We start from the raw sequence: 23,563 nt of genomic DNA, 5'->3' as shown, positions 1-23,563 counted from the left end.
GGGTGTCAATTTTAGATCTTTCCTGCTTTCTCTTGTGGGCATCTAGTGCTATAAATTTCCCTGTACACACTGCTTTAAATGTGTCCCAGAGATTCTGGTATGTTGTATCTTTGTTCTCATTGGTTTCAAAGAACATCTTTATTCCTGCCTTCATTTCATTATGTACCCAGTAGTCATTCAGGAGCATGTTGTTCAGTTTCCATGTAGTTGAGCGGTTTTGATTGAGTTTCTTAGTCCTGAGTTCTAGTTTAATCGCACTGTGGTCTGAGAGACAGTTTGTTATAATTTCTGTTGTTTTACCTTGACATAGGAGTGCTTTACTTCCAACTATGTGGTCAGTTTTGGAATAAGTGTGATGTGGTGCTGAGAAGAATGTATATTCTGTTGATTTGGGGTGGAGAGTTCTGTAGATGTCTATTTGGTCTGCTTGGTGCAGAGTTGAGTTCAATTCCTGGATATCCTTGTTAACTTTCTGTCCTGTTGATCTGTCTAATGTTGACAGTGGGGTGTTGAAATCTCCCATTATTATTGTATGGGAGTCTAAGTCTCTTTGTAAGTCTCTAAGGACTTGCTTTATGAATCTAGGTGCTCCTCTATTGGGTGCATATATATTTAGGATAGTTAGCTGTTCCTGAAGAATTGATCCCTTTACCATTATGTAGTGACCTTCCTTGTCTCTTTTGATCTTTGATGGTTTAAAGTCTGTTTTATCAGAGACTAGGACTGCAACCCCTGCTTTTTTTTTTTTTTTTTCCATTTGCCTGGTAGATCTTCCTCCATCCATTTATTTTGAGCCTATGTGTGTCTCTGCAGGTGAGATGGGTCTCCTGAATACAGAAGACTGATGGGTCTTGACTCTTTATCCAGTTTGCCAGTCTGTGTCTTTTAATTGGATCATTTAGTCCATTTACATTTAAGGTTAATATTGTTATGTGTGAACTTGATCCTGTCATTATGATATTAGCTGGTTATTTTGCTCGCTAGTTGATGCAGTTTCTTCCTAGCATCAATGGACTTTACATTTTGACATGTTTTTGCAATGGCTGGTACCTGTTGTTCCTTTCCATGTTTAGTGCTTCCTTCAGGATCTCTTGTAGGGCAGGCCTGGTGGTGACAAAATCTCTAAGCATTTGCTTGTCTGTAAAGGATTTTATTTCTCCTTCAGTTATGAAACTTAGTTTGGCTGGATATGAAATTCTGGGTTGAAAATTTGTTTCTTTAAGAATGTTGAATATTGGCCCCCACCCTCTTCTGGCTTGGAGAGTTTCTGCTGAGAGATGCGCTGTTAGTCTAATGGGCTTCCCTTTGTGTGTAACCCGACCTTTCTCTCTGGCTGCCCTTAAGATTTTTTCCTTCATTTCAGCGTTGGTGAATCTGACAATTATGTGTCTTGGAGTTGCTCTTCTTGAGGAGTATCTTTATGGCATTCTCTGTATTTCGTGAATTTTGATGTTGGCCTGCCTTACTCGGTTGGGGAAGTTCTCCTGGATGATATACTGTAGAGTGTTTTCCAACTTGGTTCCATTTTCACCATCACTTTCAGGCACACCAATCAGACGTAGATTTCGTCTTTTCACAGAATCTCATACTTTTTGGAGGCTTTGTTCATTTCCTTTTACTCTTTTTTCTCCACACTTCTCTTCTCGCTTCATTTCATTCATTTGATCTTCAATCGCTGATACTCTTTCTTCCAGTTGATCAAGTAGGTTACTGAAGCTTATGCATTTGTCATGTATTTCTTGTGTTATGGTTTTCATCTCTGTCAGTTCTTTTAAGGTCTTTTCTGCATTGATTATTCTAGTTATCCATCCATTCTTTTTTCAAGGTTTTAATTTCTTTGCCCTTTAGCTCTGAGAAGTTTGATAGACTAAAGCCTTCTTCTTTCAGCTGGTCAAAGTCATTCTCCATTCAGCTTTGATCCGTTGCTGGTGATGAGCTGCGTTCCTTTGGAGGGGGAGATGTGCTCTGATTTTTTGAATTTCCAGCTTTTCTGCACTGCTTTTTCCCCATCTTTGTAGTTTTATCTGCCTTTGGTCTTTGATGATGGTGTCGTACTGATGGGGTTTTGGTGTGGATGTCCTTTCTGTTAGTTTTCCTTCTAACAGTCAGGACCCTCAGCTATAGGTCTGTTAGAGTTTGCTTGAGGTCCACTCCAGACCCTATTTACCTGTGTATCAGCAGCGGAGGCTGCAAAAGATAGAGTATTGCTGAACAGCGAGTTTTGCTCTCTGATTTTTGCTCTGGAAGCTTCATCTCAGTAGTGTACCTCACTGTGTGAGTTGTGAGGTGTCAGTCTGCACCTAGTGGGGTATGTCTCACAGTTAGGCTACTCAGGGGTCAGGGACCCACTTGAGCAGGCAGTCTGTCCGTTCTCAGATCTCAACCTGCATGCTGGGAGATCCACTGCTCTCTTCAATGCTGTCAGACAGGGGCATTTACCTCTGCTAAGGTTTCTGCTGCTTTTTGTTTAGCTATGCCCTGTCCCCAGAGGAGGAGTCTACAGAGTCAGGCTGGCCTCCTAGAGCTGCAGTGGGCTCCCCCCAGTTCGAGCTTCCAGGAGGCTTTGCTTACCCATTTAAGCCTCAGCAATGGCGACACCCCTCCCCCATCCTCGCTGCTGCCTTGCAGTTAGATATCACACTGCTGTGCTAGCAATGAGGGAGGCTCTGTGGGCGTGTGACCCTCCGGGCCAGGTGTGGGATATAATCTCCTGGCGTGCCATTTGCTAAGACCCTCAGTAAAGTGCAAGGGTCTTAGGGTGGGAGTTACCCGATTTTCCAGGTGTTGTGTGTCTCAGTTTCCCTTGGTTAGGAAAAGGGATTCCCTTTCCCCTTGAGCTTCCCAGGTGAGGCGATGCCTCACCCTGCTTCAGCCCTCGCTGGTCAGGCTGCACCAGCTGACCAGCACCGATTGTCCCGCACTCCCCAGTGAGATGAACCCGATATCTCAGTTGAAAATGCAGAAATCACCTGTCTTCTGCGTCACTCGCGCTGGGAGTTGGAGGCTGGAGCTGTTCCTATTCGGCCATCTTGGGCATGCCCACTTTTTCTTTTCTCTTCAGATTTTAAAATAACCTTCTCATTGTAGATAGGATAAGCTTTCTAAAATAAAATAAAGTGACAAGATTTTATTGAATGGACATTACAGGCTAGGGACAGAGTTGATTCTAGTGTAGGTTTGTAGGTAGGGTACAAATTCCGTAATATGCTTCATCTGAGAGAATTCCAAAGATCCCCTTTTTAAGGTTGCCTGAAGGTTTAAGACAGCTTTTAAACATTTTCTGAAATTCTGACATTTTCCATCCATTCATTTGTTCAATAATCATTTTTTAATACTGTCTATGTCAAGGTTTATGGTAGACAAAGCAGATATAGAGGTAAAAAGGCAGTGCCTTTACCATCAGGAGATGTAGAGTCCAGTGAGAAATCCATGTCAACAGATAATTTGTAAAACATAATATAAAATGCAAATACAGCCTAGGGAAAGTAAAACCTTGTTTTGCCTGGGTAGGTTATAGGGAAGACTTCACAGAAGAAGCAATGTTTGAATCAAGTCTTGAAAGAAGATAATCATTGTCTTGAAGCTCTCTTTTAAAATTTAAGCAATATTTTATAGTTTGGAGGTAAAGAAATGAAGATGTGGAGAGGTAACAATACTATCTGGGGACCAATTAGTATAACAGAACCTTAACACATTGAAAGAATACAAGTATAAAAAGATAGGGAAAGTTTCACAGGACACCAAAAAGATACCCTAAAATACTGTATGCCCACACAATTCCCAGGATGAGGGTGTTGAAGGGAATAGAAAACACCAGGGATTAGCTTGATCTAATCCATAATTAGGTATAAATCTAGCCCCATGTAAAGTAACCTCAGTATTGTCAGCCACAGAGCTATCCTCTCTAACACTAGTCAATTCCTGAAAGCTAGTTATTTTCACAGTTGAGATCAACTGCCTAAAATATTCTATATTACTTCCTTGGCTCTAGAACTTGATTAACTACAGGCAGAAACCGAAGGAATTAGAATTCATTTGTTAATAATTAAATTAACCATTAAAATTGACTATTAATGGAATAATTAAAATGAATTAAGTCGATGTTGAAACATCTAGTGTATTTCTTCTAGAGGATTTAAAATAAAAAGGACACACCATATGTTTAATAAATTCTTGCTAAATAAATGATTGAGAATTCCTGGAATTTCTGAAACTACAGACTGCAAAATTTATGGATCATTTTAGAAAAACAGACATTTTCATGCTCTCCTCCTCCCTGTGGACCTACTGAATCAGAATCTCTGTGGATGAATCTTGGCTTGTGTATGCTTAATAGAGGTCCATAGATGATTTTGGTGAGCACTTCTAGTTAAGAACCACAGAGTTTTTTCTTTACATTGTGCAGATGAGAAAACTAATGTCCAAAGGGATGAAGTAAATCGTTCAGTGCCATGCAACTAGTAGATGCAGAATTGGGATTTGAATTATTATCTTCCCTTTCCAGTGTTGTTGGCAGTACTTGACAGCTGTCTCTGGAAGAGTCTGACCCTAGAGGTCTGGGGCAGAGTGGTGAGTCAAAGTTAGTTATAAAAATAGAAGCCCTGATCAGAAATGTAATATGTCAGTGTCAAGGAAGAAAATAAAGGGAAGATCCTACACCCAAAAGTTCAGATAATTGCCAATTAGGGGAAAAAAGTCAGAGAGATATATTTATTCATGAGATTGATGGGTTCCCTTACTGAGAAAACATTATTAAGTATATATTATGTGCTAATCACTGAGAACAAGAGGAAGGAGAAGACAAAACATGAACCATAAGACATACTCTCTAAGTCTTTAGAATTTTTAAAAGGATGTTTGATTAGAACAGTGAAGATTCATAAATCAATACTGTTCCATTTACGTTGAAATTTCTTTTTGCTTTGTATTAGTAAAGCTATGAAGATGGTTAAACTGCTCTATTTTTTTTTTTTTTTTTTTGGAAACCAACATTTAACATATTAAGAATCAGTATTTTCTGTTTTTAGTAAGTATACAGGTCGGGCATGGTGGCTCACACCTGTAATCCCAGCACTTTGGGAGGCCAAGGCATGTGGATCACAAGGTCAAGAGATCGAGACCATCCTGGCCAACATGGTGAAACCCCATCTCTACTAATAATACAAAAATTAGCCAGGCGTGGTGGCATGTGCCTGTAATCCCAGTTATTCAGGAAGCTGAGGCAGAAGAATCACTTGAACCCAGGAGGCGGAGGTTGCAGTGAGCTGGGATTATGCCACTGCACTCCAGCCTGGCAACAGAGTGTCTCAAAATTAATTAATTAATTAATTAATTAATTAAGATAAAATAAGTATACAGAGAAATATCAACACTCATGAGTTGATGCATGTGAAAGTTGATACAGGAGAAACTCTGGCTCCAGCTATTTTAACAAACTGCCTACTAGGGTTGCAACAATCCCTCCAACACATGAATTTACAGGAAATAGTCTGTACAAAAATCACTGAATTTATTACAATCAAGCTTTTGGCATAAGACTTCTCTTTTTTTAGTTTTTTAATTTATATAAATTTAAAAATATAAGTGCATTTTTTTTACATGAATATATTGTGTAGTGAAGTCTGGGCTTTTAGTGTAACTGTCACCTAATAAGGTACGTTATACCCATTAAATAATTTCTCATACCTCATCCCCTCCCACCCCGCTATGCTTCTGAATCTCCAATGTCTATTATGTCCCACTGTATGTCCATGTGTACATGTCACTTAGCTCCCACTTTTAAGTGAGAACCTACAGTATTTGACTTTGTTTCTGAGTTATTTCATTTATGATAATGACCTCAAGTTTCATTCATGTTTCTGCAAAAGACATGATTTTATTCTTTTAATGGCAGAATACTATGTATACACTATAAATTGTATATATACATTTTCTTTATTCAATTATCTGTCGATGGATACTTAGGTTCATTCTATGTCTTTGCTATGTAGAACTTCTGATTTTTGTGAGCTGAGTTGGATCTCATGGAGTCTTAAAGCCTACACCAGAAGAAGTGTTTTTCTTAGTTCTTTGTCTTTATGTCCCTACTCTTAAATGTTGACCAATGAACTCTTATCACTGTCACTGCAAGACTTGAAAGCAAGCATAAAATCAAAGAAACCCAGGAAAAAGTAGAATATATTCTACTTCCTGAAATTTAAGAGAGATATCCCAAAGCATTTCTCCACATCTCCCTCCCCACGCTTGTTTCTGCTTGGTGCAGAGAAGGTGTTTCTGGCAGCTTAGGAATACTTGTGACCCTTATTGCATCATCCACATGGATGTAACCAGAAAAGGGTTAACCTCTGTTCAGCATACTAAATTCTCTGACTCCTGACACCAAGGCCTATATAAGCTTTTCTCCTCATAGAGGTTATAAAATTTGATAATGTATAACTAGTAAATAGCAAGATTAGAAGTGAAATTCAAACTTAAATGGAGAAATGTGTGCCTTTGAAGCAAATGTGCCTATCATTTCACTATACTTACTATCTCTGTAAAAGAAATCAAATATTCTATCATGTGGGTTTCTCACCTATGCCTCACTCTCACCTATGTCTCCCCCATTGTCCTCTTACAATTTATGTTTGTGGGTTTTGTTAAGATTCAGTTGTTCCTTAATTTGATGCCAATAATACTTGCATGGATGATTATTTACAAGTAGATATATTTGTCTCAAATAGCTAAATTGTTCTGTGCAGTTCTAGCAGACTGCTGGCAATATGGAATTTGACATTTACAATGTCTCCTATACTAGAAGGATCCCAGAAGCATGAACCATGCTAGGCTGGTGCAAATTACTTTTGAGAATGTCTCTCAAAAAGTAATTACATTACTTTTAATGGCAAAACTGCAATACTTTTGCACCAACTTAATAGTAATTTATAGCTTCAGTGAGACACAGATAAAAATCTCACGTCTGGAGACATATAGGAACAAATCCTTTGGATCTCAGTATCTACATGGCAATGTAGTTTTCTTTTTCCCCACCAGCAATTATTTATACATTTTAGGAGAAAATTTTGGAATTTAAAATCTCTACAATTTATGGAATCCCCAAATCTGTGGATGTATCACTTAAAAGTCAAAGATTTAATGGTATGCCTCTGGGCTGTCATTATCCCAGTACAATATAGCTAATGACTTTGGATTTCTTTAAAAACATATCTGAAGCATATAGCATATATCAGTAGAAACAATCATATATATATTATTTTACTATAGCGGGCATTGTATTTGAATGGTATGCCCCGAAAAGCTAGACCCTGTTTAAAAGCCCCACACATATTTCTTCTATTCATGTAATAATTTGCTATTAATAAAATTGCTGTTACATTTATCACAATTGATCCTCATTGCCACACTGGAAAGTAGCCTAGTTGGTATGATTTCTCCCAACTTATGAATAAGGAATGTGTTGATCAGGGCAATTGAATGTGTTGTCATTGCCAGTAGGAACTGATAGAGGAGGGACTTAAATCCAGGTCTCAACTATCAGAATTTGCTGTTTCCATCATATCGTAATGTCCCTTGGCCAGTCCATTGAGAGTGCCTCTCTTCCTAGTGAATCTAATGAACAGAATAAAACAATCATTCATTCATTTATGAAATATTTGCTGAGTACCTGCTATATTTTGTGCAATGCAATTGGCACTAAGGATTTAAGGTAAACACAATATGATTCTTGTCCTTCAGGAACACAAAATTTACTACTGGAAATAGATAGGCAAAAATTTTGATATTGTTTTGCAAGTAATCTAGTAGGTTTTTTAAAAAATTACTGTAGAACCATGAAAGAATTACACAATTCTGCCTGTGATTGTCAGAAAAGGTATTGCTATGATAATTTCCCTTTGTTGAGAAAATTACATAGCCCACAAAAACAGTAGTGTTTTGGCTTGAGAGTCCTAGATAAGAACTATACTAGGCTAGGAATCAGGAGATTTGACTTTATAGAACTAATTTTTAGAGCAACTTTGGCAATTTGCCCCCCTTTTAAGCCTCAATTTCTTTATCTGTGAAATAAAATAATCAAGCTAAATGATAGGTAAATTGCCCGCCAGCCCCCAGTTTTGTTTGTTTGTTTATTTATTTATTTATTTTTTACTTTTCTCACAGATGTGCATAAACTCCCTGTGGGGCTGTTTCCGAAATTGCTTCTTAGATTTTCTTTCAAGTTAGGACCTCATTCATGATGTTGGTTTCTCTTTTCACTGGGAGGTTGTTTCTCATTTCCATTGCCTATTGGCCCACAGAGTCTGTTGTTTGCCAGGAAGTCCGGGATCAAAGCCCAGACTGTTTCAATTGGGATTATTGATATGTGTTTTACTGCATTATCCAGTATTTAGTTTGAGCTGAGAACTTTCTAAACTATGAATGCCATTTTCATTTCTGTAGGTGAAGGATAAGAAAAAGGAGAAATATTCTGACTTCTATTATGGTAGAACTGCTGTGACCATGGATACACAACATAGCTAATGTTGCTCCAGGGAAACTCGAGATTGGGGACCGTATATATCCATATTTAAACTTAGGCTGAAAGCATATCTAGTTTCCATTAAAGATGATGAGTGTGTTATTTTAACTTTGGGATATCTTTATGAGTTTCTACTTCTTTGTATTATTCAATTTCATTGTCTACTTTTCCATATTATCCATAACTCCACTGCATTGAAAATAAAACATAATTTGTTCATATGCTTCAAAAATTTCCATACACTCATATATCTATATAAAAATGTACCACTTGTATAGTAATGTGCATAATTCTCTTGAAGTATACATATATAGATACAAAAAATGATATTAATACTATATGTACTATTTTGTGGTCCCTAACTTAAATATAGTTGATAAATTGCTATGTTAAATGGTTAGCTTTGAATCCTCATTTTTAATGTGTTTAATCTTTTTTAAGGTTCTGCCATAAGTTATTTAGAAAATTCAAATCTAATTTTCATAATTATAAGCAGCAATTCAATGAAAATTCTCATATAAAAATATGTGAACACTTTCTTAGTAGCTTTTAAGAGCAATTTCTAAAAGTGCCATATAGTTTTTAAGTTAAAGGCCATGTACTTTTTAGAACTCTTTATGTTTATTATAAAATTTCTGTTTAAAAGGGCAAGGAGTTTCTGTTTTTCACATCTTTACTAACATTGGATACTAAACAGAGATTTATTTTATGAAAACAGAAGCTCTTATTTTTACTTTATACCTTTTTAATGTAATATACATCTAGAGCTATCTTAGAACAGGTGCCAAGGTTGCATGTTTTACTTCTTTTGAGTCTTCCCTGGTTTGTCATATAAAATAGGTTTCACTTTTGCACAGTTTTTTGGTGTTTTCATTAGGTAATGAAGAGTAGAGAAACACTCATGACTTTGACTCAGTGTCAGGAATTTCAATCCCAGCTTTCTCTCAAACACTAGTATCCGCAAAACGACAACTATGCCCGTGGTAAATAACTTTTTACAACACCACAGGCTTTCCAAAAACATATATATTTATTTCCTCTTTATTTTCCACACCAATGTTGTTAAACCTGGGGAAAAGACATAACTTTTAAACTTAATGATGTGAGATGAAGATGGTTGTTCATTGTCCTGCCTTGATCACTGCCCCACATTCACCAGCTTTTCATTTAAGACCTTTGCTTAAAATAAGCCTTGGACAATTGCCTTGATGTACTGTAAGGTCCCATTTATTCATTCTACAAAAGTGTTTTCTGTGTAATATACTGAACTTAAGGTCAAGAATTTCCAGCACCAAATACAGTGCTTTACACGTAGTGAATATTTAATAAAAGTTTTGGGACTGACAGATGAAAGATTAATTGGACCTAGTGCCTACCCTCAAGGTATTTTTCAGACAAATGGAGAGGATAGCAGAAAAAAAATTGAACGATATTGTCATATTCAATGATTAGGTAGATTGAAATCAGAGCTAAATATCACTAGACACTGATTTAGGTAGAAGGGGAATATGTAGTCTCAGAAATATAATTTCTATCAGAAACTGATACTTGACCTGGGACTTAAGGAACAAAGAGGAGTTTGCTATTTGCTCAGAGACAGGAGAAAGAGCAGACAGGAGAGCATGAGGTTCCAGTCAATGAGAGAGAAGAATGGGATAAAGGAAACATTATAATATGCATGGAAGAAAAAACCAGCATGGTATTTTACCATGTGCCATGATAGTCATGACATATTAAGGGTTATTATTTTCTATGTTTATTCTTAGCTCCCCAACTAAATATAAAGGGAGGTGAGGCAAGAGAGAGGAAGAGATCAAGATCCATATGCTTTTTTTTTTTTTTTTTTAACAACAGCAATTCGTGAAACTGTTCAAAGGAATGCAGTAAATCATATTTTCAAAATCTATATAGAAATAATCAGAAACCCATCTTAAGTATCTTATACCAAAATAGGATCCTATATTGTGACAGGTAAGAGAATCCAACAAATTTAGAACCTATCTTAAAAAGCAAAAGGAAGAAGAGATTATTAGTATTTTAAAATCAGTTTTGCTGGACTTACTAAATTCTAGTTTCTGCTGCTTACAGTGTCTTAGTATCATCTTAAGCAAATTAGAACAATTTAATGGTAAGATTATTTGTGCTATTGCTTAGGTCATTTAAGATACGCTTATTATACCTGGCATTTTCTCAGGATTTTTTTTAACTGAGTTTATAATTAAAAATCCAATCTTGGCCAGGTGAGGTGGCTCATGCCTGTAATCCCAGCACTTTGGTAGGCCGAGATGGGCAGATCATGAGGTCAGGAAAGGAGATCGAGACCATCCTGGCTAAGATAGTGAATCCCCGTCTCTACTAAAAATACAAAAAATTAGCCAAGTGTGGTGGTGGGCACCTGCAGTCCCAGCTACTCGAGAGGCTGAGGCAGGTGAATGGCATGAGCCCGGGAGGCGGAGCTTGCAGTGAGCCGAAATCGTGCGACTGCACTCCAACCTGAGGACAGAGCAAGACTCCATCTCAAAAAACAAAACAAAACAAAACAAAAACAATCTTGGGCCAGGTGCGGTGGCTTACGCGTATAATCCCAGAACTTTGGGAGGCCAAGGCAGGCTGATCAGGAGGTCAGGAGTTCAAGAGCAGCCTGACCAACATGGTGAAATCCCGTCTCTACTAAAAGTACAAAAATTAGCCAGGCGTGGTGGTGCATGCCTGTAAACCCAGTTACTTGGGAGGCTGAGGCAGGAGAATCACTTGAACCCAGGAGGCAGAGATTGCAGTGAGTCGAGATTGTGCCACTGCACTCCAGCCTGGGTGACAGAGTAACACTCCATCTCTAAAAAAAAAACAAAAACAAAAAACAAGTAAAAAAATCAGTCTTCTCATGTTGAACACCTAAATTTTGCAGAGATGGCATCCATGTTGGCACAGTCTCAGAAACTAATTTGGTATACATTAATTCAACAGCAAGCCTTTCCTGTTTGTCCACTCTGTACTAAGAAATTATCCAGGTTCTAAGAGTATAATAAAACTATGCTTTTATACACACACACGTGTGTGTGTGTATACTTTCATCTAGGTAATCACAAAAAGAAATACAGGCACCTGTTTCTTTCCACATCTTCCCTAGAGAGCAATATTGTTTCATGATCTTCACAAAAGTCAACTTGTGACAAAGAAGAATTATGTAAAGATCCTAAGATCTCAAGAGCATTTTTATCAGTTTATCAAGTTCAAATCATTTTAGCCTATTTATAAGACATATATAATATAGGACCCTTGGCAGATGTGACCTCCCACGCTTAATGAAAATCAGTTATGAAAAAATCATGGCACTTAAAAATTAGTTGCATTCCTTACCATTTGTTCCTGGCTTTTTTATCATCATAAATTTTCATAGAAGTAACCATACAGAATTGAAGTCATATATTATGTTCTGATCCAATCTTCACTAAGTCATGTGGGGAGTGTCATATGTATATTTTAAATTATGTCTTCTGTAAAATTTAAAAGAAAAGGTACTTCTTATAAAAATTTAATTCACTTATTCAGCATACATTATTAAGCAACTTTTATTCCAAATAGCATACTAGGACCCAGAAGTATAATATTAATTAAGATAGTAACTTTTCTATTAAAAAAGTGTTCAATGGTTATTTGAAGTTGATGATTCATAGTAACAAAAATATAACAGAAACCAAGTTGCTGGAAACAATTCAAATACTGACCTTGCTTTGTTTTCATTAGCCAACCACATGACTGATTTCCTTGAAACACATTGTGTCCATGGATCTTGTCTCTCCACTACTTATTTTTAATTAGGTCGGAAATGCAAGTGGTCCTGAAGATCAGTAATAGTGTTTATGCTAGCAGTAATAGTACACTAGGCAATTTAATTATATCCTTCAGAAGACTTTTCTGGACCAATTAGTTGAGCCCATTTTCTCTGAGTAATTCATTGTAGTCCATTTCAAATTACTAATGCGTTTCATTAAAAAAGTAACAATCCAGAGGATTCGCTAATTGTTTTTCTTTTTTACCAAGAAAGCTTCTAAAATGTCTCTCCAGGACTCTCCTACACAATAGGGACATATGCGACTATTAAACCCGTTGTTTTCTCAGGCTAAGGGACCCACTGTGATGCCCACATTGGCAATAGAGCAAAATGGTTATGAACATAGGCTGAATTCCGGGACACAGTTCAGCTGCTCAATAGAGAAATGATTTTTGGAAAATTACACAGTCTCTTTAAGCCTTCATTTATGCATTTGTAAAATGGAGAGTGCTAATAATATCTCATTGATAGGGTTGTCATGATATGTTGAACACTCATCACAGAAGCTTGTGTTTAAAAAATCTGTTCAATATTGTAGATATTATTATTGTTCTTATTAACGGTAATTAGTTATTTCTAATGGCTTCACAGATATCTTCACATGGAAAGCAATCCTTTCACTATTATATTTGCCCTTCCCTAGTATATGATCCATCCTAGTAGACTATCTTTGTTCATGGTCAACTTATTTTCTCTTTTCTTCCAACTGCACAGTCCACTTCAAGTCTTTCCTTTTATGATATCCTTGAGGTTGTCACAACACTGCTCCTTGGCCTTGGGTAGCCACCATTATGTAGCATGGAGTTCATTGGGCTGCAAATCTGAAACTGGATCAGAATCTGCAACCAGCTGGATAACTTTGGCCAAGTTGCCTGCCCCTCTTTGGGATACAGCTTTCTCTCTTGTTAATTAAAAACCCTTTCAGTTCCATATGCCCTAATATTTGTAGAATTTCTAAATATGGAGATCTCAGTCCTCAATATAGTCTCATTTTCATATAAGGGGAATTCTACCATTTTCCCACATGTTCTAGCTCTGATTGTGAAAATACTCTTGTTTGTTCTTATCTGAAATTTCTGTAAGGTCTACTTCCTGCATTTTGGTCTTTCATTGGAGGCACACAGTGGAAATTCTTTCTTATGTAATAGATCATGAGGGATGGTTATCACACCACATCAGAGATCTTTGGGCTTTACAGCCATAGCTATGTTAGTTTTTTTGTTTGTTTTTTTGTTTTTTTGTTTGTTTGTTTGTTTTTTCCCACTAACTGGTCTCATGAAGAACATTGGATGCTACATGTAACCCATCTAGGAGGAAGATTTATTATGAAATGTACTATTTGGCCTAATTCTTTATCCAAGCAGACAAAGTAAGCATAATGACCCTCCAGTAATAGGATATGATGCTTCACCTTAATGCTCGTTCATCATCATCTTCTTCATTGCCCAGGTTTGAAGCTATTTAATATCAAACACATATACTTTATTTTCAAATTCCATTAAACTTACCTCCATGATGCTCCTCATATCCATGCCCATGGACTCACCTTACTTTATGTTCTTAACATGTCAACTGGAATAGATTTCTAGCTGATCACCTTGCCTCTAGTGTGTCCACCTTGATTCATCCTCTAAATGTCTAACAGAATATTAAAAAAAAAAAACAGAATTAATTCAAAGTCTGTGGTCTTACTGTAACCCAATTTTCCAGGCTGACTACACTCTTACAGATCTGCCAGGGAATTTTAAGCCATTGTAAATAATTCAGATTGACAAGAAGAAAAAGTGTCCACAAAATGGTGTTACACAGGAAAGTGAAATAACTCATATTATTAGAAACATTTTAATTTAGTGCAAATAGTGGCTTGAATATGAGGTAAGATTAGAGGCAGGTAGACCATTCAGGAAGTTATTGCACTAGTCCAGGTGAGAGATGCTTTTCCCCTAAAGTAGAATAGCGGAGACGGGAATGCTTAAGAACAGGTATGTTCCAGATGTATTGAGGATTCCAAACCATTATATTAATTATCTCTCACCTTCAATCCCAGCATTTTGGGAGGCTAAAGGCTGAGGCAGGAAGATTGCTTTAGGTCAGGAGTTCCAGACCAGCCTGAGAAATGTAAAGAGATCCTTGTCTATATATAAAATTAGCCAGGCATAGTGATGTGTGCCTGTAATCCCAGCTACTCAGGAGGCTGAGACAGGAGGACCATGTGAGCCCAGCAGGTTGAAGTGGCACTGAGCTGTGATCACACCACTACACCTTAGCCAGGGTGACAGAGCAAGACTCTGTCTCTACAAAAAAAAAAAAAAAAAAAAAAAAAAGTCTCTCTTCTTTACTTTCCCAACTTATCCCTGCTTCTTTCAGATCCTCCTTTCTTACTTAACTTCTTGAGTGCTTCCTGACTCCAATATTGGCCCTCCCAGTAGGTTTGTTCTGAAACTATTATAGTTCTGAAAAATTATGTAATGATTACATCATAAAACATAGGCTTTACTGAGAATCCCAGAAACACATCTTAATTTTTATATCCACATTAGGAATGTTATTCTTAGATATAATTAAAATTCTTCCCAATACTATTATTTCTATTTCTGTGTCTTATAAAAAGAAGAGCCTTCCTCAGAATATGCAAAAATATACTGTACTTTAAATACCAGATTGACACTACAGTTCTACAGTTCTACCATCAATGAGTTATTCCCATGTTTTTTACCCTGAAGTCCAGAAATACCTAGCAGTCCTTAGATGTTCACTATAAAATCCATGAATTCTCTCCAATTATATGTCAAATTTTAACATATATGTAAATCTGGAAAGCCCATTGCTTACACCACAGGTTAAAAATAATTGGGACAATAAAAAAATATAGTTCATATATATGCTTTCTTGTTCCTATAGAAATCCCTATGTTAGGTTTAAGTTTGGGCTAGATTATATATTTAAGTGCTGTTGTGCTTTCAGTTAGGATTGATATGAGTTATTCAGTTAGGTGTCAACTGCTCTGTAATATGTATCATCAATTTGGAGATAAGAGTCTGAACAGAAAGGTATAATCTGTAACTGTGAGAATGAATGGTGAACATAAACATAAGGCTGGTGCTATACTCTAAATAGCGTCAGAAATAGATCATGACGATGCATATTACAAGGCCCATCTTACATGATTAACACTTTGTTATTTTTAAATATTTTTCAAACATACATGCAGATATTCTAAGTCTATGTAAACATAAATGGTTATGGTATGATTTCATTAAAAAACACAAATAATTGGTTTAAGAAAAGATAATTTAAATAGCAGTATTTCACCATCAGAACCATGTCTTATACTTTTCATACCCCTTCCCAAATACCACAGTATGTTGGGTGGGACACACAATATATTGAGTTTATAGAAAAATTCCCATCTTTAAGATAACTTTTTTACAATGGAGAAGTAAGTTGCAGCTTTATCAAACCAATCTCTAGAAATATCCCCTAGTTGTAATGTTACTGTCATTTCTTTGATACCAGAAATAATAGGAGTCCTGTCAAAAACATTGTTTTGCTTTTTGAACACAGTATGTTAATGGCAACTTATAGAAAGTTTTCTCGGTCACCACATTACCACACATGTTTAGCATTTTTTTTTTCTATTTAGAGATTGAGCACCAAAGATGCTAATTCTGACCTATAAATAGCCCAAATTAGAACAATAGAACAAATGTCTTAAGTTCCTCATGACTGATATTGCCCAGGTAAGATTCATACATGCAGACTCATCTATGCATGAAATGGACTCTTTCTAGAGCAACAATATCTATGAGATATTTTCAGGCCCTCACTAAGAAAACAGGGCTATTAATTTTAGTGTAAGGCCCAACTTTCTAATGCCACTACAATAATTTTTTTAAAAAACTAGGTTGTTGGTAATAAAATTGGGTGCTGAGATGAAACAACCCAAAGAGTGAGTCTTATTCCTGGGATTCCATATTCTATCTAACATGCTCTCCTAACTTTCTTTGGTCTCCAAACATGTTCTACTACCTAGCTTTTTACATTGACCTAGGTAGTACACTGATCAATGCCATAAAATCCATTTTACTCTTTTTTCAGCTAAGCTAAAATAAGATATTACAAATTATTGAATAAGAAATTAGTGACATAAAAGCCCAGAGAAAACCAAATGTATTTACAGAGTACAAGGTAAACACTGATTAAATGAAAGAATATAAACCTCTAACTAGAAGTCAAACATGAATTAGAATTGATTTCATTTCAATCCTGATTATGTCACAAACTTGTATGCTTTTAAAATATTGATATAGTGTCTTAAAATCATTTAAATGTCCTTTATTTAATAGTACTTTCCCCATATACTTCAGTATATATCATAATGTTCGTCATTTGCTATGTATTCATATTTTATATTCTAGAACATATAATAGAAATAAAAAGGGCTGTCCTTGTCCAAGTTATCAATGAAATTTCCATTTATTGAGTCCTTATTATGTGCCAGGAAACTTGCATCTATTAGTTTTCTAACAAGGGAACTTGGAAGTGGGTGATAGCATTAGTTCAACATTAGCAGTAGCAGCTTAGCATTTGCTGAGAGTTCCAGTCTTTGTGTGTGGAGTTGAGAATAGAGACTAAACGAGACAAAGTTGCTCTTCTCAAGCATCTTATTATGTTTTCCTAAACATATGTTTTCAACTCACAATTCTCTCCTAATGTATTCACCTGCATATTCAGCTGCTTATATAACATTTCCAGTGCATTTTTCATAGGCATCTCAAACTCAGCCATTGCATTATCTTACCATTGACACTTCCTCCTGTCCTCCTCTTGGCTTAAGTCTTTAAAAAAAATGAGAGTAGATACAATCTTCTCTTACAACTTTATGCCTAAATTTTAATTAAGGAATAAATCCCATTTATTCTACTGGTTTAACGTATTTCCTATGTGTTCATTCCTCTGCGTTCACACTGCCACTGTTTGCAGACTTTTATAATCTCTTATCATTCCAACTGTTTAGTATTTTCTGCTTCCATTTCCTCTCCTGTGCTTGCAAATCATCTGCCACATTGCTACCAGTGATCTTTCTAAAGTTTAATTCTAACTGTTATAAATTTCCAGAGGCTCCCCATTACCTGCACAATAAAGTTCACATTATTTGTCATTGCATTTAAAGCCCATTATACGCTAGCTGTTGCCTTCTTCTCTAAATTTATCTTCTGCTGTGTTCATTTTTACTCCTAAGTGCTCCAGATTTCCTTTCCAAAATACAGTATATCGTGATATTTCCTACTTTCAAACCATTACCTCTGTTGCCTAAGATACTCTACCTCTTGTCTTTTTTCCTCATTTGTACTTCATGCTTTCTCTCTCTCTTCCATTCTAGGCAGCCTGTCCTCTCCTACTATCCTGAGAGTTGATCTATATGTCACATGCACCAAACCTCATATATTTACTTTTAAATTAGTTATTATATCTTCTCTCCTAGTACTATTCTATATATTAAAAAAGAAGAGTTTCATGCATCATCTGAAGTTGTAAATCTCATATGGTAAAATTTTTCATAGAACAAATATTTCCAGCCAAGGTTGCTGTTACAGAGTATCTTCAAAGTTAATTCATGCATAGTTTAAAAAAATTAATTTGCTTATTCAGCAAATATAAGTAAGACACAATTATGTTACTCAAATAGTTCAAAGTTTGATGGGGAAAACAAACACAAAGATTGATAAACACAGTGCAGTGTGATGTTCTGTGTTTGTAAATAATATGACTCATACATTATGAATGAATTAATGGGTAGATAGAGAAAATATGATTTAGAGTAAAAATAGCATAGACGATATGGGAGAATACTTAGAAGTTGCTTGTATGGGCCAGGTGCGGTGGTTCATGCCTGTAATCCCAGCACTTTGGGAGGCTGAGGCAGGTGGATCACCTGATGTCAGGAATTGAAGGTGAGCCTGGCCAACATGGTAAATCCCGTCTCTATTAAAAATACAAAAATTCACCAGGAGTGGTGTTGCATCCCTGTAATCTCCTAGCTCCCAGCTGGAGACTGAGGCAGGAGAACTGTTTGAGCCCGGGAGGTGAAGTTTGCAGTAAGCAGAGATTGTGCCACTGCCCTCCAGCCTGGGTGACAGAGTGAGACTCCATATCAAAAAAAAAAAAGAAGTTACTTTGTACATTTTAGATGGTCAATAAATATTTGTTGAATTTTGGGAAGTTGCAAGTACATTAATATTGGTAAGTGGAAGGAAAGGTCATTTGGACTGGTTAGCTTCATATTCACTAGCTATTGTGTAGGCTTTGGAATGCCACTGGTGTGTGCTTTGAGGAGTTAGAAAATTTCCCTTGCATTTTTAATATGGTACCACAAGGGAATAATCAAGAGACTTCTACCATTCTAAAAGATAAGTTTCATAAAAAGATTTTAGAAATGTTTATACATTCTCTGAGTATTAAAAACATCAAAAATGGCTAAATATAGTGTACTTGAACAAAAATGTTCAATTTATGACAAAAATGAAAATCATTATACATTGGAAGGTACATTAACTTATAGATAAACCTTACTGAAATAATTCATTCTTAAATTTCCACTTAAAGTTTTCTTTTCTTTTTTTTTTTTTTTTTTTTGCTTTTATGTTATTTAAATTGAGCTTGGCCTCCAGACCTTGAAAATTAATCCCATCACCCACAATTTCCTTCCTGTTAAAGATATTATCATCTACTTTGTGGATTGCCATTCACCTGTCACTCATAGATTAAAACATTATAGGTAAAAGGAACTCTAACAATTATTTCACTCATATCCAGATGCTGGCACTGGAGACCAGGGAAGAACTAACTTTCTTTTTTTTTTTTTTTTTTTTTTTTTTTTTTTTATATACCCTAGATATATTGAATAACTTTTTATAAAGTTAGATGTGTCATAAATACATAAAACATATGGAAATACTAGTCCATCATTTACTACTATAAGATATACACAAGTCTATTATACAAAGTTAAAATTTATCAAAATTTATGGACACAAACACAGGCTATTAGTAGTTAAGTTTTGGAGAAGACAAATTTTTATGTACATTTTCACCTGCATGAGGGTTGGTCCCTCTAACCCTCACATTGTTCAAGAGTCAATTGTATATTGCTTTTTTTTTTTTAATTTCTTTTATTTTTTATTATACTTTAAGTTCTAGGGTACATGTGCAACGTGCAGGTTTGTTACATATGTATACTTGTGTTACATATGTATACCATGTTGATGTGCTGCACCCATCAACTCGTCAGCACCCATCAATTCATGATTTATATCATGTATAACTCCTAATGCAATCCCTCCCCCCTCCCCCATCCCTGTGATAGGCCCCAGTGTGTGATGTTCCCCTTCCAGAGTCCAAGTGATCTCATTGTTCAGTTCCCACCTATGAGTGAGAACATGCGGTGTTTGGTTTTCTCTTCTTGTGATAGTTTGCTAAGAATGATGGTTTCCAGCTGCATCCATGTCCCTACAAAGGACACAAACTCATCCTTTTTTATGGCTGCATAGTATTCCATGGTGTATATGTGCCACATTTTCTTAATCCAGTCTGTCACAGATGGACATTTGGGTTGATTCCAAGTCTTTGCTATTGTGAATAGTGCCGCAATAAACATACGTGTGCATGTCTTTTTATAGCAGCATGATTTATAATCCTTTGGGTATATACCCAGTAGTGGGATGGCTGGGTCATAGGGTACATCTAGTTCTAGATCCTTGAGGAATTGCCATACCGTTTTCCATAATGGTTGAACTAGTTTACAATCCCATCAACAGTGTAAAAGTGTTCCTATTTCTCCACATCCTCTCCAACACCTGTTGTTTCCTGACTTTTTAATGATTGCCATTCTAACTGATGTGAGATGGTATCTCATTGTAGTTTTGATTTGCATTTCTCTGATGGCGAGTGATGATGAGCATTTTTTCATGCGTCTGTTGGCTGTATGAATGTCTTCTTTTGAGAAATGTCTGTTCATATCCTTTGCCCACTTTTTCATGGGGTTGTTTTTTTCTTGTAAATTTGTTTGAGTTCTTTGTAGATTCTGGATATTAGCCCTTTGTCAGATGAGTAGATTGCAAACATTTTCTCACATTCTGTAGGTTGTGCCTGTTCACTCTGATGGTAGTTTCTTTTGCTGTGCAGAAGCTCTTTAGTTTAATTAGATCCCATTTGTCAATTTTGGCTTTTGCTGCCATTGCTTTTGGTGTTTTAGACATGAAGTCCTTGCCCATGCCTATGTCCTGAATGGTACTACCTAGGTTTTCTTCTAGGGTTTTTATGGTATTAGGTCTAACATTTAAGTCTCTAATCCATCTTGAATTAATCTTCGTATAAGGAGTAAGGAACGGATCCAGTTTCAGCTTTCGGATCCAGTTTCAGCTTTCTACTTATGGCCAGCCAATTTTCCCAGCACCATTTATTAAATAGGGAATCCTTTCCCCATTTCTTGTTTCTCTCAGGTTTGTCAAAGATCAGATGGCTGTAGATGTGTGGTATTATTTCTGAGGACTCTGTTCTGTTCCATTGGTCTATATCTCTGTTTTGGTACCAGTACCATGATGTTTTGGTTACTGTAGCCTTGTAGTATAGTTTGAAGTCAGGTAGCGTGACGCCTCCAGCTTTGTCCTTTTGACTTAGGATTGTCTTGGCAATGTGGGCTCTTTTTTGGTTCCATATGAACTTTAAAGCAGTTTTTTCCAATTCTGTGAAGAAACTCATTGGTAGCTTGATGGGGATGGCATTGAATCTATAAATAACCTTGGGCAGTATGGCCATTTTCACGATATTGATTCTTCGTATCCATGAGCATGGTATGTTCTCCCATTTGTTTGTGTCCTCTTGTATTTCACTGAGCAGTGGTTTGTAGTTCTCCTTGAAGAGGTCCTTTACATCCCTTGTAAGTTGGATTCCTAGGTATTTTATTCTCTTTGAAGCAATTGTGAATGGAAGTTCATTCATGATTTGGCTCTCTGTTTGTCTGTTACTGGTGTATAAGAATGCTTGTGATTTTTGCACATTAATTTTGTATCCTGAGACTTTGCTGAAGTTACTTATCAGCTTAAGGAGATTTTGGGCTAAGACAATGGGGTTTTCTCAATATACAATCATGTCATCTGCAAACAGGGACAATTTGACTTCTTCTTTTCCTAATTGAATACCCTTGATTTCTTTCTCTTGCCTGATTGCCCTAGCCAGAACTTCCAACACTATGTTGAATAGGAGTGGTGAGAGAGGGCATCCCTGTCTTGTGCCAGTTTTCAAAGGGAATTTTTCCAGTTTTTGCCCATTCAGTATGATATTAGCTGTGGGTTTGTCATAAATAGCTCTTATTATTTTGAGGTACGTTCCATCAATACCGAATTTATTGAGCGTTTTTAGCATGAAGGGCTGTTGAATTTTGTCAAAAGCCTTTTCTGCATCTATTGAGATAATCATGTGGTTCTTGTCTTTGGTTCTGTTTATATGCTGGATTACATTTATTGATTTGCGAATGTTGAACCAGCCTTGCATCCCAGGGAGGAAGCCCACTTGATCACGGTGGATAAGCTTTTTGATGTGCTGCTGGATCTGGTTTGCCAGTATTTTATTGAGGATTTTTGCATCAATGTTCATCAGAGATATTGGTCTAAAATTCTCTTTTTTTGTTGTGTCTCTGCCAGGCTTTGGTATCAGGATGATGTTGGCCTGATAAAATGAGTTAGGGAGGATTCCTTCTTTTTCTATTGATTGGAATAGTTTCAGAAGGAATGGTACCAACTCCTCCTTGTACCTCTGGTAGAATTCAGCTGTGAATCCATCTGGTCCTGGACTTTTTTTGGTGGGTAGGCTATGAATTATTGCCTCAATTTCAGAGCCTGCTATTGGTCTATTTAGGTATTCAACTTCTTCCTGGTTTAGTCTTGGGAGAGTGTAAGTGTCCAGGAAATTATCCATTTCTTCTAGATTTTCTAGTTGATTTGTGTAGAGGTGTTTATAGTATTCTCTGATGGTAGTTTATATTTCTGTGGGGTCGGTGGTGATATCCCCTTTATCATTTTTTTATTGCATCTATTTGATTTCTCTCTCTTTTCTTCTTTATTAGTCTTGCTAGCGGTCTGTCAATTTTGTTGATCTTTTCAAAAAACCAACTCCTGGATTCTCCCTCTGGAGAACTAACTTTCTTAAGTTAATATCTGGGTCTGGTTTAGAATATGATTCTCCTAATTTTAACCTAGTTAACTGTCCTGTAACTGTATTAACTTTATTGGTCCAAAAAGATCTTAGCATTTCTTCCAGGATTACTCACCTTCCTTAAGTATACATTCCCCAAGAGGACAATGAGAACATTGCTGCCCTCCAAAATAACAATGGTTCATCATAAAGGAGGCACAGAATCTCTATCAAAATATCAATTGAGGAGGCTTTCATCCTTCACTTAGGATTTCACACGTTTTCTTGCGTATGAAAAGTTTTATCTAACTACTCACGTCTTCCACTTAATGTATTTTGGAAAATAGATTTCCATATACAATTTAATAGCCCCCTTTCTAATTTCCCTAGCAACTGACAGAATTTTGAAAACAGCATAGTTGATTTAAACAGAATTGGAAATTAAGAAGCATTTATGTTTTAAACTAATTCCATCAGATAGTCACATTTCTAAATATCTCAAATATTTTAACATATATTTAGTAATTTATCCTTACTACTTTTAGAGCCAAGTTGGACTATGTTTCTGTTCTCAATTAGAAGAGATGTCATGTGAAATATATACCCTGTAGAATAAAATATGAAAAGATAATTTTAATACTTTTGGTAAATGGAATTATTGGATAACAATATGATTTGCCTGTTCATAAAAATTCTTCCCACCATCCCATTTTTTTTTTCCACGTGCTTTAACACCTCACATGGCCCCTGGCTTCCTCTGACTCTATTCCCACTGTCTTCCAATCCCTCTCGGGATCACTGAGTCTAAAATTCTTCATATTTCCTCTTACAATATTACTATTATGATTGATCTTCTTTGTTTCTTCTAAAAATACACCACCTAGCTTATTGTGTTATATCCAAGGTGTTCATCAGGTCTGTTTTCAAAATGAAGTAAAAGAGTTTTGAAAAGTTATTCTGGAATTAACCATTTATATGTGATGGCCTGTTCTGATCTAAGGAGCAAAGAAGAATAAGGAGATGTTC

The 23,563-nt window shown here is 36.2% G+C and overlaps 1 protein-coding gene and 1 long non-coding RNA gene across 2 annotated transcripts in view; one reads left to right on the top strand and one right to left on the bottom strand.

Moving 5' to 3' along the window:
* GRM5 (glutamate metabotropic receptor 5) overlaps window positions 1–23,563 on the top strand; it is a 364,513-nt gene that overhangs the window by 45,681 nt on the left and 295,269 nt on the right. The window lies entirely within an intron of this gene.
* The window catches only part of LOC117080118, a 388,222-nt gene continuing 376,663 nt past the window's right edge, over window positions 12,005–23,563 (bottom strand). Inside the window, exon 5 of the long non-coding RNA XR_004435722.1 lies at window positions 12,005–13,985. This is a non-coding gene — a long non-coding RNA (uncharacterized LOC117080118). The remainder of the gene's footprint in view (window positions 13,986–23,563) is intronic.

Source organism: Trachypithecus francoisi, unplaced genomic scaffold (assembly GCF_009764315.1).
Source record: "Trachypithecus francoisi isolate TF-2019V2 unplaced genomic scaffold, Tfra_2.0 Lachesis_group8, whole genome shotgun sequence".
Taxonomy (NCBI): Eukaryota; Metazoa; Chordata; class Mammalia; order Primates; family Cercopithecidae; genus Trachypithecus; species Trachypithecus francoisi.
This window is presented reverse-complemented; position numbering and strand designations above follow the sequence as displayed.